At 34.5% G+C, this 19528-nt stretch overlaps 1 protein-coding gene across 4 annotated transcripts in view; it reads right to left on the bottom strand.

Moving 5' to 3' along the window:
• LOC148613980 (beta-1,4-galactosyltransferase 5-like) overlaps positions 1-19528 on the bottom strand; it is a 93425-nt gene that overhangs the window by 25264 nt on the left and 48633 nt on the right. The window contains exon 1 of one of the 4 annotated variants that reach the window (XM_088587677.1): positions 8778-8807. The exons of the other annotated variants lie outside the window; for them this stretch is intronic. The gene's annotated coding sequence lies outside the window, so the exon portion shown is untranslated. Of the gene's footprint in view, positions 1-8777; positions 8808-19528 lie in introns of those variants that run through there. 4 annotated transcript variants of the gene reach the window in all.

Genomic DNA, 19528 nt, shown 5'->3' with positions numbered 1-19528 from the left:
CTGGACGCCTTTCAGGCACACATATGCTATGTTTCTCAATCCAATCTGACTTTACTTTAAAATCCGATACTATTGACAAAATTGTTTGTGGAACTAAAACGACTGCATTTCCTTCCTTTGAAACACATGTGAAATTATTCTGGTTCCCAAGGCGACCATTTAAGACATAAAAATTTACATCCACTAAGAATTCTATGAATAAATCTCCGAAGTGATTTTCAGTGGTATCGAGAATTTGTCTCCAATACGCGCATTGAAGTCTCCTGATATGCACACTATACCATCGTTTTGATACTGATAAATTTGGTACGTAAAGTCAGCGAAGAACGAATCCGGACACTTTGTCTAGAAGAACCCTCTGGTGGTAAACAGCATGCGCATAGACAGAAACAAAGGTTACAGTACTTTGATTGTACATTGACATAAAAATAATGATATACGCTTTCCTTGATATGGAAACCTACTCCACCCGAGCCGCGTTTTGCATTACGATGCATCACTGGACGATTATTTCCAATAAAAATATATAAAGGTACGCTTATGGTTTCAGAAGGCTTTTAAAAATTTCACATAATGAGATATCATAATTCCCACAAAATAAAACACTTTTCCTAAAAGCTGAGTCATCATTATCGAACAATGACCACCCGTTTACATTCCACGAACTTAGATGTAAGAATTCCTATTTTCTCTGGCTTCTATCTAGGTGGTTAGGAACAATTCTCGAACCAATTACCCTATACTTGTCACTTTTCCCAAGCTCCTTCAGTATGTAAGTGGAGCCATACGACTTATTTCCCTTCAGCTTCAACTTTCAAAACAGTTTTTTTTATTCTCGACTGATTGCAGCCTAACAATTACTAGCCCAGGCTTTGAACAGCGGGACTCCTGGCGTACCGCCTTTACAACTTTAATTTTGGGCAGTTTTAATTCATCTCTGAAGAGAGAGTTGACTTTATTTAAGGTACACTGCGGATGGTTCAGCTCGTTTTTACCTTATGTTAATCCTTTAATGACAAGATTACTGTTATTACTGTTAACATTTGCAACGGTTTTTCTAACAGCTGACGCGTACGATTGTTCAACACCATTGACTTTGGACTCCAGCGTGGAAATTTGGTCTTTAAAATTAGTAAATTGCGAGTTAAGGAGGTAGACCTAGGGTAAGGGGAACAACTCTTGAAATCAGTGATATGTTTGTATCATATTCAATTTCACCAATGCCTATCAGCTTTCATTTGAAGCAGAATGAAATCAATCCAAGTTACTTTCATGCTTACATGAGATCGACTTCATGTTTCACTTTTCGCTCTATGAGCACTGCTAATTCTTTTGATATGTTATTTTCCAATGTATTTATACGTTCTGTTAAGGAAATACGCATATTGTTTATACTATTTGTTACACCAAGAACCATCCCTTTGAGCTCACTCATCTCTGTATTTGAATCACAAAGTTCAAATTTACGAAAGCTATTTGATCTATTGTCGTTAGATTTGAGTTTTTTTTTTTGCATCTGTATCGGATTCTAATGATCTTTTCTGCCATACAGTACCATTGATCATTATTATGTTTTATCTATATTGGTCTTATCATGCACTATAGCTTTGATTACAACCTGGTTACAAGGTGCCAGAACAGATTCCAAATAGGATCCAGCAGTTTTGGAATTCAGTGGATCGAACTCGATAATGTAAAATCCATCTATTTATGAGCAATTATGCAATATAAATGATTATATTTAATCAATGTTAATATCACAAAAATATCCAGAATATTACGAATCCAATTTTATCAAAAGAAATCTCTCTCAGCATGATGATGAAATGCAAAATGGGATGGGACACAAGAATAATGGGGTCAACTAACTTTGATTGCCACTGGAAATAGGGAGAGGTGGGTAGGGTCGGGAAATTTAGGCTTTTGTGGCGGAGCCCACTGGTTCCTTCTCCCGATTAGTAGAATATCACAGAAGGGTTCTTTAACGTGCGAGGGACGTGGCATCTTTCCAAACACGTTGCACCACTATGGTTTACGGTCAGGTTTTCCGTATTATGGCCTGACAACCTCAGTATGTAACTTGCCAGGGGTACCCCATTCCACTACCTGGGGCACACAACTCTGTTGCTCTGTGGGCAGATCGCCCTGTCTCCTCCCCGACCGGGTCCTGAACCCTATTAAGTCGCCTTTTCCGACAAGATAAGCACTGCTGCAGACCAATTCTTTTGACACCGGACCCCGCATGGCGCCCAATAAGTTCAAGAGAGTCACCCGAGAAAATTAACAACAACAACAAATAAAGCATAGAAAATGGTCAGAGAAAACAAATGGAGACAATTCAAGAAATAATGACCCGAAAGAATATCCAGGAAAAAGCCAGATATAAATTTTGATTACTTGGTGGACTAGGTAATGTTGTAAGTTTAATAAGACAGCAGAGAGGTATTTCCTGAAATTGACGTCGAAATTCTGAATAGACCTACATCGAAAAAATCGAAAAATTAAAGTGCACAAGAAGTTAGATAAACTGACAACGCTTGTTTAAAATAGATGATGAAATAATAAATGAATAAATAAAATGATCAACTTTTTAATTTAATTTTTGAATGGGGAAAAAATACCAGAGTCTAGGGTATTGGGCGTAATACTGACACCAAATTATTAAAAAGAGAGACAAGTAAGATTAAAAAAACAACTAACAACCGACCTTTTACTATGAAAACTGATTTGTTCAACGTGTAACTTGAACTCTTTCCTTTCCTCTTTTTTCTACCATGGACTTCAAATTTTATAAAAAAATTGGCAGATGTTTCAAGAATAGGAGAGGACGCTTACCCTTCTGGTGCACCTGGTCCATGCTCCCAGTTTTTAGTGGAGTCCGATTTGCTCATTTACTTTTGTTACTTTGTATTATTTGGGTTATTCTATATTCTTTTTTGTGTATGTCTGTTTTCCATGTCCGGTCTATAATAAATACACTGATGCCAAAAATCGTATAGATTATTAGATCAAATATCTGGTCAAATTTAATCAAACATTTTAAAAGGTAAATAAGTATAAATACGATATACTAAATTTTCATATCATTTGCAAATTGGTTGATACTTTGTTTTTTCCAGAATGAAATTATTGTCAATAGCAAGTATAAAGCGACAAATCTCCGAAATATGTATCTTCATTGCCGAACTGGTTATTATTGTTTGATGTGTTCCTCGTCAACAATTGAACACTAATGGGTACCCTTGAAATTTGTTCACTCTGTATTTCAGATGGGGTTTGTTTTCTTTATTTGGTATATTCATAAAACGCATATAGTTGGGGTATTACGGTAAATACTTTGTTTTTCCAGAATAAAAATAAGTCACGATAAAACATATATAAACCGATATTTCCGACCCCTGTGTTACTAGTATACTACAAATTATCTTGTCCGTGTATTAAACCGATCATTCTAGATCATTACATCACGTGGTGCACATCCTCTATCGTTTTTGGAATCATTTCATGTATAACAACTGTAATAGAGTAATCAAGGGAACCAAGGTTATAGCGTTGATCAAAAGAATGTAATCCAGGGACAAAGACCAGACATGGAAAACAGACATACACAACAAAGAACATAAAGTAACTAAAATCATACATACAAAGTAACAAAAGTAAATGAGCAACTCGGACTCCACTAAAAACTGGGAGCATGGACCAGGTGTACCGGTAGGGTAAGCGTCCTCTGCTTTTCTAGAAACACCCGCCGAGTTGCTCATAAAAAGTCAAGTCCGTGCTATGACTTTAATCTTGTAGCAACATAACCCTGTTCCAGAAGCCTATTTGTTAGAGTTCTAGCGCGATACAAAAAGTCTGCGTAGTTTCGGCAAGCTCTGGCATAACGTATAAGTTGTGATATGAACACTTCATACGCAGGAGCGGAAGGGATGTTGCTACAGATGAAAGGAAAGTTGACAATTCTGAATGAAAAGTCATCACGTTTGTCGTAAAGTTTGGTCAATAGTTTTCATTTACCATCGATTTCTAAGTGTAGGTCAAGATATGGGATTGACTTCACAGTGTCAGTAGTATACTTTATCTCAAGTTCTTTTGGGTAGATGCGATGTGTCAAATCCCCGAAATTAGGATTGTTTAAAGATAATACGTTATCTATATACCGGAAACTGAGATTGAAGGATTTAGCCAAACGATATTCTTTCTTTCTGATCAGATCAGCTATAAAGTCAGCCTCATAAGAGTGAAGGAATAGGTCAGCAAGTAAAGAAACACAATTTGTTCCCATTGGAATGCCGACCGTTTGTTGAAAAACATGTCCACCACACTCGACCAATATGTTGTCGATTAAAAATTCCAGCATTTTGTAATATATATAACAATTGTCATGACAATCATAACACTTTGTGTCCGTCGCCTGTCATTATTGGTACCCTGTTCTATGCAATGGTCATTCGGAAAGTTAATGACAAGTTTCTGGTCAGGTTGATGTCTGACCCATTTTCAATATATTGTCATGAAAATAATAAGCATCACTTTGTGAACGTCTTTTTTTAGCATTAACATGAATAAGGGGAATTTCGGTTGATACATTGTTTTCCAGACTAAAATTAAAGATAAAACAAGTATAATTAAACCGACATATTCACAACACGTGACACGTCTTTCATAATTGGTACCCTGTTCTATATACCGAACAAAAACATCACTTCGTGTCCAAATGTTGGATCTCCAAAGAACGCTATATAGTCTTGGTAACTACCGTTCGTTTGGTGTCAGCAGAATATATTGCATTAGATAAGATATTTTCCGAATGAAATCAGCAGCAGAACTTTACAGCAACACATGGCAGATACAAACTGCCTGACAAATCAAAGGACATTGCAAAGAAACCTGCATGGGCAACGATAGCGACCTTTCAATGCCAAAACATCTAAGAAATTTTAGACATTTTTTAATGTCCAACGATATAACTTTTAGAAAAAAAATACGATATTTTATTTTAATTTCATAAGCCGATCATGCGGTGACCAACAAATTTTAAACTTCGTTACATTTTCACGTTATAACAAGTATTGACATTTTTCCGCATAAACAATCATCTCATTCTTCACGACTGACTGATCACAAGGACGAACACACTTTGTTCTATAGAATACATAGTATAAGTACAACTATTAAGATAACTTACATATTATGCAGATCCATACAAACCATACATATATTTGTTCTAATGAAACTTTAAGAGTGGTGTAACAACTGGCAGCTCAATGTAAAATACTATTTGACATTGAGCTGCCAGTTGTTACAGCACTCTTCGTAAGAACAAATGTATGTATGGAAAAATGTCAATAATTGTTATAACGTGAAAATGTAACGATGTTGAAATTTTGTTGGTTTTTAGCTGTCACCGCATGATCGGCTTATGAAATTAAAATAAAATATCGTATTTTTATTTTTTTTTTGCATTTTCATTTACATTTTTATATCTTTTACAATACACAATTTGAAATATCCTAATTTTTAACCGTTATCGTCATCTTTAAATAATTTCTAAAAGTTATATCGTTGGACATTAAAGAATGTCTAAAATTTCTTAGATGTTTTGGCATTGAAAGGTCGCTATCGTTGCCAATGCAGGTTTCTTTGCAATGTCCTTTGATTTGTCAGGCAGTTTGTATCTGCCATGTGTTGCTGTAAAGTTCTGCTGCTGATTTCATTCGGAAAATATCCTATCAAATGCAATATATTCTGCTGACACCAAACAAACGGTAGTTACCAAGACTATATAGCGTTCTTCATCATGAACTCGTGGATCGTTATGGTGTGTCCATCAGCACCATGAAAACTGCTTTATTCAACGGGTCATAGAATTCATTTCCTCGTTTGTCTAGCACGGACTTGACTTTTTATGAGCAACTCGGCGGGTGTTTCTAGAAAAGCAGAGGACGCTTACCCTAGCGGTGCACCTGGTCCATGCTCCCAGTTTTTAGTGGAGTCCGAGTTGTTCATTTGCTTTTGTTACTTTGTATGTGTGATTTTAGTTACTTTATGTTCTTTGTTGTGTTTGTCTGTTTTCCATGTCTGGTCTTTGTCCCTGGATTACATTCTTTTGATTACCGCTATAACCTTGGTTCCCTTGATTACTCTATTACAATTGTTATATATGAAATGATTCCAAAAACGACAGAGGATGTGCACCACGTGATGTAATGATCTAGAATGATCGGTTTAATACACGGACAAGAGAATTTGTAGTATACTAGTAACACAGGGGTCGGAAATGTCGGTTTATATTTGTTTTATCGTGACTTATTTTTATTCTGGAAAAACAAAGTATTTACCGTAATACCCGTACTATATGCGTTTTATGAATATACCAAATAAAGAAAACAAACCCCATTTGAAATACAGAGTGAAAAAAATTCAAGGGTACCCATTAGTGTTCAATTGTTGACGAGGAACACATTAAACAATAATAATCAGTTCGGCAATGAAGATACATATTTCGGAGATTTGTCGCTTTATACTTGCTATTGACAATAATTTCATTCTGGAAAAAGAAAGTATCAACCAATTTGCAAATGATATGAAAATTTAGTATATGGTATTTATACTTATTCACCTTTTTATAATGTTTGAGTAAATTTGACCAGATATTTGATATAATATGTTTGATTTTTGGCATCAGTGCATTTATTATAGACCGGACATGGAAAACAGACATACACAAAAAAGAACAAAAAATAACCAAAATAATACAAAGTAACAAAAGCAAATGAGCAAATCGGACTCCACTAAAAAACTGGGAGCATGGACCAGGTGCACCGGAAGGGTAAGCGTCCTCTCCTATTCTTGAAACATCTGCCAAATTTTTATAAAATTTGAAGTCCATGGCAGAAAAAAGAGGAAAGGAAAGAGTTGTCATTTTATCTAACTTCTTGTGCACTTTAATTTTTCGATTGTTTCGATGTGGGTCTATTCAGAATTTCGACGTGAATTTCAGGAAATACCTCTCAGCTGTCTTATTAAACTTTTTTTCAAGTCCACTAAGTAATCAAAATTTATATCTGGCTTTTTCCTGAATATTCTTTCGGGTCATTATTTCTTAAATTGTCTCCATTTGTTTTCTCTGACCATTTTCTATGCTTTATTTGTTGTTGTTGTTGTTAATTATCTCGGGTGACGCTCTTGAACTTATTGGGCGCCATGCGGGTCCGGTGTCAACAGAATAGGGCGAAGCAGTGCTTATCTTGTCGTAAAATGCGACTAAATAGGGCTCAGAACCCCGGTCGGTGGGGGGGGGACAGGGCGATCTGCCCACAGAGCAACTGAATTGTGTGCCCCAGGTAGTGGAATGGGGTACCCCTGGCAAGTTACATACTGAGGTTGTCAGGCCATTATACGGAAAACCTGACCGTAAACCATTGTGGTGCAACGTGTTTGGAAAGATGCCACGTCCCTCGCACGTTAAAGAACCCATCTGTGGTATTCTACCGGTCGGAAGAAGGAACCATTGTTTAAACTACGGTATTCTGAAAAAAAGATAATAACTGGTGATATAGAAAAAATTCTGAAATTTCGTAAATTCCGCTTTTTACAACTTTATAGTAATTGTAACCCTATAAAAAAATCACGAGCCTGAATTGTTCAGATATTTGGGTAAATAATTATCTTTTAAATTATGAATGTCAAAAATATGAGTTTCACAGTGTCGGTATGCTGTGAATGAGAATTATATTTGATACGGAGACAAGTTTTCTAGGCTTAGGGGTAATATTTTTAACATTTTTTTTAAATTCTTTCTTGAAAATTAGTTTTGGTGATTTATTAATGTAGACAATTAAATGTAGTCACGCAATAACTTGTAAAATCGAATTTATGCAAATTTTCGCGGGAGTCAAAATTCCCATGTTTTTTGTAATTTGAAAAATATATTATGACCACGAAAATCGCCACAAGTCATCAACAGAGTCCCAGGTGTATCAATTGTGATAATATTGAACGTAAATATCAAATAAGCTATTTTTTTTTACTACAGAATAAATATTCCAGAGTGTTCAGCATTTTTCCAATCGGCGTTGTGACGTCTATTTTGCCTTTTACGGACTGATTTGAAGTTTACACGATCAAAAAGTTCCGGGGTCACACGTCATCATGACATTTTTGTCCACATCAGGTAAAGAAGAAACCACATCACGTAAAGAAGAAATCACTGCACGTAAAGAAAAATCCACATAACGTAAATATATGTTGACATAACGTAATCATAAAACGACAGAACGTAAAGACAAAATTACAAAACGTAAAGACGAAATGACAGAACTTAAAGACGAAATGGCGGAACGTAAAGACAAAACGACGTAATATAAAGATGTTCCCACGTAACGTAAATACAAAATGACCACATGTAATTATAAAACCAAAGCAAGTATTATAAAATTGACAACACATAAACAAATGTGTATCTCATCAGACAGTTTATGCGTTCCATATGTATCTCATCAGACAGTTTAGGCGTACCATAAAATACTTGAATTATATAATACAGGTTCCACTTAGTAGATTTCATATAAATACTCTACCTTAATGATACATTTTGCTTGTGCTACATTGTAACCTATAAAAATAAAAAAATACCCCGGAACCTGAATTATATTACACAGGTTCCGATTTGCAGATTTCCACTGAATTTTCCACTTTTATGATACATACTTGCATTTTGGAACCAAAAAAAAAAGATTTATATCAAATACCCTACAACCTAAATAATATAATACCCGTTCCGCTTCGTAGATTTCTTATCATGAACATTCTGCACTAAGGTTTTTTTTTTCCTTGGGAGAATCTGTAAAATCATCAAATACGCGTTATAGATTTCCGATTAATTTCCAACCTTAATGATGCATTATCTTGCCTGTAGAAGCTATATTAGACTTCTAATAAATGACCTGGAACCTGAATTATATAATACAGGTTCCCCTTTGTAGATTTCCACTAACAATCGGAACTACTCGGCTATTTCTGCTACACTAAAATATAACTTCGGATGCAGAAAGGAGAATTTCTTCTTAAAAAATCGCCGGAATAGTAGTCGTACGCGACTCAACGAAGTTATATCCACCAGGTGGCGTTGCAAAATTTGGTTAGATATCACTAGAAATAAAGAACAATAATTCTGTCTGATTTTCCTTCTGTTTTTGGAAAGGGCCCGGGCCCATGGAATTGGGAAAAAAGCGTGTAAAATCGCTAATTTGGGAAATGATATACATGTATAAACGAGAAACACTACGGTTCCTCCAGTATTGAAGAGTGCAGATCTCCTTTGGAAGACAATTTGGATACAACAGAGACTGAAGAAAAGTTTGTACATGTACATCTCTCATCAAAAATTCATCTTAATAATGCATATTGTTTTCCTTTTTAGTTTAAACATATTTATTCAAATATAAGCACAAGAAAATACAGTGTACACATTTACATACAAACTCATGGTAGGATTCGGAAAGAAGCTAGATAGCTTATACAAAGTTCCGTGTCCTCAAGAGTAAACTTGCAAGAATATTCTTATAAATAAGATGCATGTGGAATGATTTTCATAACTGACTAGTAAATAAGACAAACGAATAGAAAAACAAAAATGGAATTACAAAATTAGTGTAGAGATGCAGTATATGGAAGTCTTGCATTTATAAACCCTTTACTTTAAAATTTGATAATAAACTTCTGAACTTTAAGAAAAACTTCAACATTTCGTTCAGCATTTAGAATATTTGAGCTATACAACAATACATTTACACTAATAGGTACATCGCGTGCAATAGAAAATATGATTTCATTTCGTAATAAAGTATATTTGGGACGAAAGAGCAAAAAATGGGAAGTTGATTCGATATGACCACAGGTGCAATTAGGGTAATTAACAAGGTTACGACTGAACAGATGTTCGTTGAGTGAAGCACTGTTCATTCGCAGTCTGGCATGTAATATTTGCCCTAGTCGTGTACCAATAAAGTAAAGATTCGGACATTTTATCAAATGTTCCTTAATCTTATTTCTAAAAATGTAAGTGGAACTAGAACTCCTGGTATTCTGAGGAAGTTTGTTCCACAGTTTAACTGTTGATGGCAGAAAGTATTCAGAATAGAAGTTAGTTCTCGTGCGAATTTCTAAAATGTTTTGTGATTGTCTAGTATAATGTTCATGCAAGGAATCAACCGAGTTTGGAATTAACGATTGCAAATACTCTTGAGTTTCCTTGTTGATAATCTATATAATAATATGAGCCTATGTTTTTCCCTTCTGTCCGAAAGTTTTTCCCGTCCCATTTCCTTATACAGTTCCTTGATAGATGTTAATTTGGTCCCTCCCGTCACAATTCGCATAGCTTCTATCTGAACATTTTCTAGCTTGTTAACTAAGGACATTGTCGAATTGTCCCAAATAACATCACCATATTCTAAAATTGGCCGAATAAATGAAAAATACATTTTCTCTAAGGTGAATCTGTCAAGAATGAAACGCATCCTTCGTAAAATATTAATCCTACTATAAGCCTTTTTAACTATGCAGTCAATGTGGTCATGCCAAGAACCATTATTTGAAACAAATGATACCAAGATGTTTATAGGATTCAACTTCCTGAAGATCCTGGCCATTCATCGTCAAAGGTGGGTGTAATGGCTTTATTGACTTACAAGGGACAATCATTGATTCAGTTTCTTGTGGATTAAATTTTACTAGCCACTGACAAAACCAACAGTGTATCTTTTCTAAATCACAATTCAAGATTCAGGCAGCATTTTCAGGAGTATCTACAATGACGTATATACTAATGTCAACTGCGAAGAGCTTGATCGACGCACCAATGTCAGATACTATATCGTTGATAAATAGTGTAAACAATAAATGTCCCAGAATAGAGCCTTGCGGAACACCCGCTTTAATAGGTCTCCAATCTGAGTTTCTTCCATACAAGACAACCCTTTGAACCCTCCCCGACAAATAATTTTTAAACCAATGTAGCAGCGTTCCCGTAATTCAGTATTTTTCCAGTTTAAATAAGAGTCCAGCATGCCAAACTCGGTCGAATGCTTTACTTATATCACAAAATACGACCCTTATTTCTTCACCACTATCAAGAGCTCGACGAATATCATTAAAAAAACTAATTGATTTACAGCTGAATCACCCTTTGTAAACCCAGACTGACTTGGAGTGATTATCTTGTTTTCCAACAGAAAATTATGGACGTGTTTATAGACACCTCTTTCAAAGCATTTAGAAAGAATGCATAATAATTAAATCGGTCTATAATTTTTCACTTCACAGGGGTTATTATTCGTAAAAATTGGCTTACATTTGCTTTCTTATATTCAGTTGGGAAGACAGAAGTTGAAAGTGACAAGTTAAAAAGTTTGCATAATGGAAACTTTAACACAGAAGCTGCTTCTTTTAACAAGCGGGGGTTTATCAGATCAGGACCTAATGCTTTACTTGTATCCAAGATTTTTGTTTTACTTTTTCATTAGTTTCAAACATTATTAAAACATTTGTCATTTGAATCATTAAATAGTATATTAAAATTTAAGTTTTCTTTTATGTTGATTTTTTTAAGCCAAATGAATCTTATTTCCAACATTCAGCACTATCCGCTGAGATCAGTTTTTTTAATAGAACTTGGAATTATGAGACATTGCCGCACCAGCAATTGAATTGTCCAGTCAGAAATATTCTATTGACGTATTAGTAGTATAGATGCACGTTTGGGTTATTATTTTTCGGATCGATTAGGGTGGATTAGCCCCAATGCGCATGCGCATGACGTCACATCCGGTGACCGTGGACCGGAAGTGGACCTTGGGTATGACCGGAAATGGACTTAGGTGGGAACCAATAAAGGGAACATGGGGACCTTTTGATGTAGGAAGGGGGGTCCTTAAAGGAAAACGACCTCCATAGGTATCCTCATTAAGTGTCCTAATTAGTGTCATTATATAGTATGGTGTAAATGGGTAAGTATAAAAATAGAGGGGATATTACTACAAGAGTTATCTTTCTTTGTTTATATTGCTTTCTTATTTTTACATTTTCATTATCGTTCATTGTTTTTTTTATTATTTTTGTAAATTAATTGTTATTTCATTGTTTTGTGTAATAATGTCAAATTGAATGGGCACTTTGAATAGATTTTAAATTTTGATTTGATTTTCTTCTTGCGATGTTCAATTGATTGAGACACAAAGACATTGAAATAACAATTATTTTACAAAAATAATAAAAAGCGGTAAAAAATCAATACACGGGCGATTAAAATCACCAATAAAATGGAAAGTTTAAAACATCTGTCTAATCCGTGATCGCCCGTGTATTGATTTTTAACCGCTTTTTATTGTGGTTTATGAATACATTACAGTTGTAAGGCGATTATAACATGTGGTGCAATGTTTACAACCGGGAAATCAATTTTTATCATTGTTTTGATTATTTTTGTTAAATTATGTTTAATGTTTTTTTTTTGTATTCAGTTTGAGTAATTAATGTTTCTATTTTGACTAACCACTAAAGATTATCATGACAATTGTAAGGTTTACAATTGATGTCTACAATCGGAACGTTAAGAGCTTTTGAATGGTGTATTGCCTTTCATATTTATTATAATTTGTATAGTCGACTTATTCATTACCTATAACAGACACACTCTTTTATCTTTGTTATGGGGTTCTAGTGGGTAAATTCCTTTCTTCATATTTTCAATGTTTACATGTCGCGTGTCCTTGATTTGACCCGTTATGGGGTTCTTGGGTAAACCATTGAATTTTTTTTCTCCCTCCATATTTCCATTCGTAGTTTGTTTTGATTTCCCGGTTGTAAACATTGCACCACATGTTATAATCGCCTTACAACTGTAATGTATTCATAAACCACAATAAAAAGCGGTTAAAATCAATACACGGGTTACTGAAATCACCAGTGAAATGGAAAATTAAAACATCTGTCTAATCCGTGAGACATCTATTCAAATTACACAATCAATTGAACATTGCAATAAGAAAATCAAATCAAAATTTAAAATCTATTCAAAGTGCCCATTCAATTTGACAAAAAAATAATTAAAAAACAATGAACGATAATGAAAATGTAAAAATAAAAAAAAGCAATATAAACAAAGAAAGATAACTCTTGTCATGTCCCCCCCTATTTTTATACTTACCTATTTACACCATACCATATAATGACACTAATTAGGGCACTTAATGAGGATACCTATTGAGGTCGTTTCCCCTTCCCAACCTTTAAGACCCCTTTCTTACATCAAAAGTTCCCCATGTTCCCTTTATTGGTTCCCATCTAAGTCCACTTCCGGTCATACCCAAGGTCCACTTCCGGTCCCCCTCCACCTACCGGGTCACTTCCGGTCCACGGTCACCGGATGTGACCTCATGCGCATGCGCATTGGAGCTAATCAACCCGAAAAATAATAACCCAAACCCTATACTACTCGTATTGTACGTGTCATTCTTCGGCTTGTCTGTTTCACTTTTTTAGTTCCCTTCAATCGCAATGATGACATAGAATCGAATAGATTGCAATGCAATCATAATCATTGATAGTTTAAGGAAAACAAACGAAACACCCCGAAAGACGATCCAAATGTAAATAAAGTATGATACATATTTATTTTACAGATACCTGAAAGTGCGAGAAAATTAAAATTTTGCGAAACTTTTCTTTTTGCCTGCTCATTTTCAAGTACCGCTTGTTTATATCCTAGGCACAAAACTGAGGTATTTTATTTTTTTCTGATTTCTGGCATCGACAATTTTTATATTGGGGGGGGGGGGGGGCTGGAATATTTTAGAAAAAAATATTAATTTCACTTTGAAGAAAAATAAAAAAAATAATTTTGTTGTGGCAAGAAAAAAAAATGAAGTTGCTTAATGGTGGGAAACAAATAAATAATGTTGTATTCTGTTTTTCATAAAAAAAATTTTCAGTACAAAAAAAATTTGCTTTTTAAAGGAAAGGAGAGGAGAGGAATCTCATGTACATATAGTGAACGTACCATACACTGCCATTCAACATGTTAAATTATGTTTGAAGAAGAATGTAAGAAATGTCTTTAAAATTAACATTTTACGGTTTATAGTCGAAAAATTTTATAAAGTTATAAAGAGCCTTTGCCCTGACATATGCGACATATTACTTATTACTTATTAACTTTACGGTTTAAAGTTCCCAAACAAGCACAACATAATTAGCTCCAAGATGATGGCTTTATTGTCTTTAATGGGTCTTTTGATCAACTTCAAATGTTATTTAACATTGATAAAAAGACCCTGATCTACTCAAATTTACTTATACGTTATTCTCAGTATTTTTTTAGAGAAAGTGCAATTAAATCCAAATTGAAGAAGGTGAAATCTTCCGACACTTAAGACTTAATAGTAGTCCAATGTGCCTAATGCAAAATTTCAAAAGTTTTAATTCATTAAAAAGTTACTCGATAGCAAAATATACAGCTTGCGCTGCTCAATAGCAGAGCCTGTGCTCTCAGACTTATAAAATAAAAAGTCAATAAAAAGATATAAAAAATATCAACATTTGTAACAAAATACTATCCAACATTACACACAATCTCGTATTTGTTACGAAAGCACTGGTCTTATAAAATTAATGACCCTGAATGCTCTCACCACTAACGCAGAATCTGGTGAAATCTTTATAATGCTCATCTTTCATGAACAATTAAACTATTAGTATTACTCCATAGCACTTTTTATCTGTTGAAAATAAAATCATCAAATGTTTATACCGTTTTTTTTTATATATGCACCTTTTACACAATACATTTAATTAGGAAACTAATTTATATTTTCACTATATGATATGAAGCCAATGCAACATTCCTGAAATATACTTGTGATATGTGTATATGTATTACAAAATACATTTGCTTTCACTTAACTATAATTTTTCATCCGCCGATGAAACTTTTCTCCCTTAAGACTGCCTCGATGATTGCAAGCTGGAACGTGGAGACATTATATGAAACCGGAAAAGCTGTCCAGGCTGCAATAGAAAAGGAGCGCTACAACCTTGATATTTTGGGACGAAGTTAGATGGATATCATCTAGAGCGGTCATACTATTTTCAGGGAAAGTTCTACTGTACTCTGCACTACAAAACGAGGATGGCAACAATCAACATGGAGTAGAAATCTCACTCAACATGTAGGCCAAATCAATGGAATCCTGTGAGTGAAAGATTTATCGTGGTAAGATTTATGTCAAAGATACAAAAAGTAACAGTCATTCAATGCTACGCTCCGTCCAACGTAGCAGAGGAAGAAGACAAAGAAGAGTTTCACAACCAGCTCCAAGCTACCCAAGATTGAATAAAACTTGGAGCATCTTGATTGTAATGGGTGACATGAATGCCAAAGTTTGAAAATATAACACAGGGAGAGAACTCATCATGGAGAAGGAATAAATTGGTAACATTAACGAAAATGGAGAACTCAGAATGCAGATTTTTGCTCCCAGAACGATCTGGTCATAGGAGGTACGACATTCCAACTCCGTCACAAGGATATACACAAAACAACCCGGCGGGTGTCTCCAGAGATGAAAACTAGAAACCAGATAGACCACATTACAGTCGCCAGGAGATGGAGAAAGATCATGAAGGCCGATAGAGCTTATGGAGGTGCTGATATAGCATCCGATCATGAACTTGTGGTGGTTAAATTGAAGACCAAGACAGCCATGGCAACCAGACAAGATCAGATTAGAAGGCGAAAGTACAACATAAGGAAGAGGCGCAGTAGACAAACAATTGGAAAGAGTAAAATTCACACATAACACTACATGCCAAGAAGAGTTAGGATTCTCAAACAAGGAATACAAGCCATGGATATCTGACGATACAATAGAGACAACTGAGAAGCGAACTGAGAAGCGTAGGTCTGTTAATATATAACTTGACCAGGTCAAGACAAGATGGTTGACGAGCGAACATATAAGCATTAGGGCAGTAGTAAAGAGAAAGAAACAGAAAGGATAAAATAACCTATATCAGCGAGCTCGCTTCAAAAGCAAAGAATGCAATAGGCAGAAATGACACAAAAACTGAATACATCACACGCCAACTGACAGGTAGAAAGACCAACACATCCAGACCAGTAAAAGACAAATATGGCAATGTGATAACAAACCAAGATCGACCACTTTTAAATGGAGAATATATATCAGATGCTCCTGATTTACCTCCCGGAGAAGACCTTGATGTTGATACTGGCCAAATTTCGAAGGATGAAATCATTAAAGCCCTACGAATAAGGACTGGAAAAGCCCCGGGACCGAACCAAATTTCCACCTGAGGTCTTGAAGATCAACACGGAAAAAATCTACAACATCTCGATTGATTGATTGGTTGATTGATTGATTGATTGATTGTTGGGGTTTTTTGCCCGAGCCCGCAATATTCCACCTGTTCTGTTGACACTTGGACCTGCACAGGGCCCTACATCACCTTGCATGACCTGTTTGAAAACATCTAGGAAACAGTCGAAAATGTCATTTTTAGGAGCGGGAGAGGATGTAAACCTATTAATTTTATTTGGTCTCAACAAGAATACAATATCAATTATTTGAGTCTTTACTTTCATATGTCCTCCCTTGATATAAAATTTACATAATATTTTACATTTATTGTTTATCGTTAATTCGACAAGCAAAAAAAAAAAAAGAACAAACCTTCCATATTTCTGAAAAAAAATTATAATTCGATTGCTATTGAAAAAAAAAATTATTATTTTAAGAAAAACAGAAAATAAATCATTTAGCAACATTGGAAATCCCAGCCGAGATATAAAAATGGTCGGTGCCTAAGAAATTTGTTTCAGCTCTTAAATTGAAATGCTGATTAAATTATACCGTTCATAAACCACACTTTTTGGTGTCTAAATGTATGAAAACTGGTATAATGATACAAAATTAACGGTCAAAGACGAAAGAAATATAGGCTAATAATCAAAAATGATCATTATGATTTGTCATAGAAAACTTCAGAGTAGCAAAATACATTAAAGCAGATTAGCATATCCCCAACCTCCAGGCATAATGTTAGCTCAGTTACTGAGAAATTATATAAACATCATATGCAGTAGATGCTGGTATGTTGTTGCACATTTAAGGGAAATTTATAACTTCAAAATCAAATTCATCCCCTTTGCCACATATTTTTGTACTTGGATGACATCTGTCGTCGAACTCGGGGTGAGGTCTAAAAAATGACACAAAGGAAACTGCGTCCTAAGTTTCTTTATCGCTATTTTGTTAAAAATCCATGTGATCTTGCTATACGATAATTGTCATCGAAACCATCGAAGATTTACTACATGTACACTTGGTCCATGTACACGACAAGGTGACAAAACATTTCTCGAAAAATGACAATGAACAAAACACAAACCAAAAACACATCAAAAGATAAACACAAATAAGAACATATACAAACAAAGGTAGGGAAAAGGAACTCAATTGTCGCGGTGTGTTGGAAAATAATAATGATGGCATCAATTATTTCATTACCAAAACGAAAATGCAGAACTGAAGTTATATTCTGTATTCTGTAATGTAATATTATAATCAAAACTCAAACTTTTGAGTAAGATTGAAAAAAATAAAGCTAATTGATACATGTATGTTCATTTTTACCACCCGCAAATCTTGTCTGGTTCTACTACTGTATAAATCAGCAAATCTTGGTAGTATCTGCAGTTTGTCACCGAATTTAGACGGTTGCTGATTGTTCAGCTAAATATGACATTCATTGGAGAATTAAGGAGGTAGATCTGGGGAAAGGGAAGCAACTCTTAAAAATAATTGGAACATTTGCATTTAACATGTTTCATCAATCTCATGTAAGCATCAAAGTAACTTGGACTGATTTCATTCTGTTTCAAATGAAAGCCTGAAAGACATTAGTGAAGTTTAATGTGGTACACATATATCAATGATTTCATAAGTTATGTCTCTTACCCTATGTCTACCTCCTTCAGCTATTAGCCCATCTTTTGCTAAATCATAACTGGAATACAGTTAGTTCGGAAAGAACGAGTTAAAAAATATTAAAGCTGTACAAACCGGAAGATGGTTACATATTACGTTAGAAAAAAAAACAAACCAGCAAACTGTTCAATACTAGTTTTTGAAAGTTAGTGAATTTGTTAAAATGTGATGAAAAATGACTTCAAATATATTTTTTGGGAAGACAACGAGAAATCTTTTCCAGTGACTTCTCTTTTCAAATAATAATTAAAAAACGGAAAGTTACTATGGGCATTGGACGTGGAAATGAGTTTAAATCCTCCCAAAAATAACAAAAAAACATACATTAGTTCAGTTATTAACAACACAGTTTGAAGTTAATAACTTGAATTTTCAATTCAAATATTAAACCATTAATATATGAAAATGGTGATTGTTTCATTTGACAAATTTGGATTTGCTGAGCGACTGATCTGACAGATTTCCACATGAGAAAACCGGTTGTGCCCAAGCTGCATACCAAATTTCAATTCAAGTATACTTGAATTGTAAAAGGTGAACTGTTAAAATAGATTTGCAAATTATACATGCACGTAAGGATAGATGTAAAATAGAATATGACCTATGTTATGACAGGAGCTTAACAGTATGATCTTTGTTTCTTTGACAGACAAGAAAAAATGTAAAGAAAATCGATGGGGTTATTTTTAAGGCAGCGACAGTGATGAGTTGTTAGATGCATGAACGAGTGGACAGTACAATTCAAGGAACCAATTTATTTCTACATGCACATTTAATCTCATTTTTCGCAACTGTGTTAAAACATGTACATTTGATATATGTTATCGCAACCGACTCGCCTAAAGATTGGTAAGGGTGGAGAAATGATATTACTGTAACCAGTTTATACAAGTAAAACATCTTGGCATTGATAGATGTACACTGTAAAAATACATTGACGGCAGTGATTATTAACGCAAATATTCACTATAATCGACTTTAACTTAAGCACTTAACTCTAGGAATTAATTGGACACAGACTTTCAGTTATTACTTCATTAAACGATTTAAAATAGTTTTGATAGAATTTGTTTGGAATTCAGTGAACCATCATTCGAATTTCTCCTTTTCAACTGTCTTTTCAAAGAGGAAATATCGATGAAATATTTAATGTTTGGGGTTTTGAAGTCGGTTATTTTTGTCACATTTTTGCGGAGTTATAGGTTAATATTCATATGTTGGTTACTGTTATAATATCTGTAACTTCAGTGTGTATTGTAATCTCGTATAGTAGTATGCAAGAATATAAATGAAGTAAAACCTACACAAGCCTCCGAAAAAGAACTACGATCGTCTCGACTTCGAGAACCGCGCAAACTGAAAGTTTTACAGCTTATACAATGTACTGTGACTATAATTTTGTACTTCAATAAACATGTTTTAAATTACCTTAGTGCATGAACATGTTCATGTAATTG

This window comes from Perna viridis, chromosome 6, assembly GCF_037379345.1.
Source record: "Perna viridis isolate PV_CMFRI_1.1 ecotype Kerala chromosome 6, ASM3737934v1, whole genome shotgun sequence".
Taxonomy (NCBI): Eukaryota; Metazoa; Mollusca; class Bivalvia; order Mytilida; family Mytilidae; genus Perna; species Perna viridis.
Note: the sequence above shows the minus strand (reverse complement) of the source record. Positions and strands in the feature narration are given on the sequence as shown.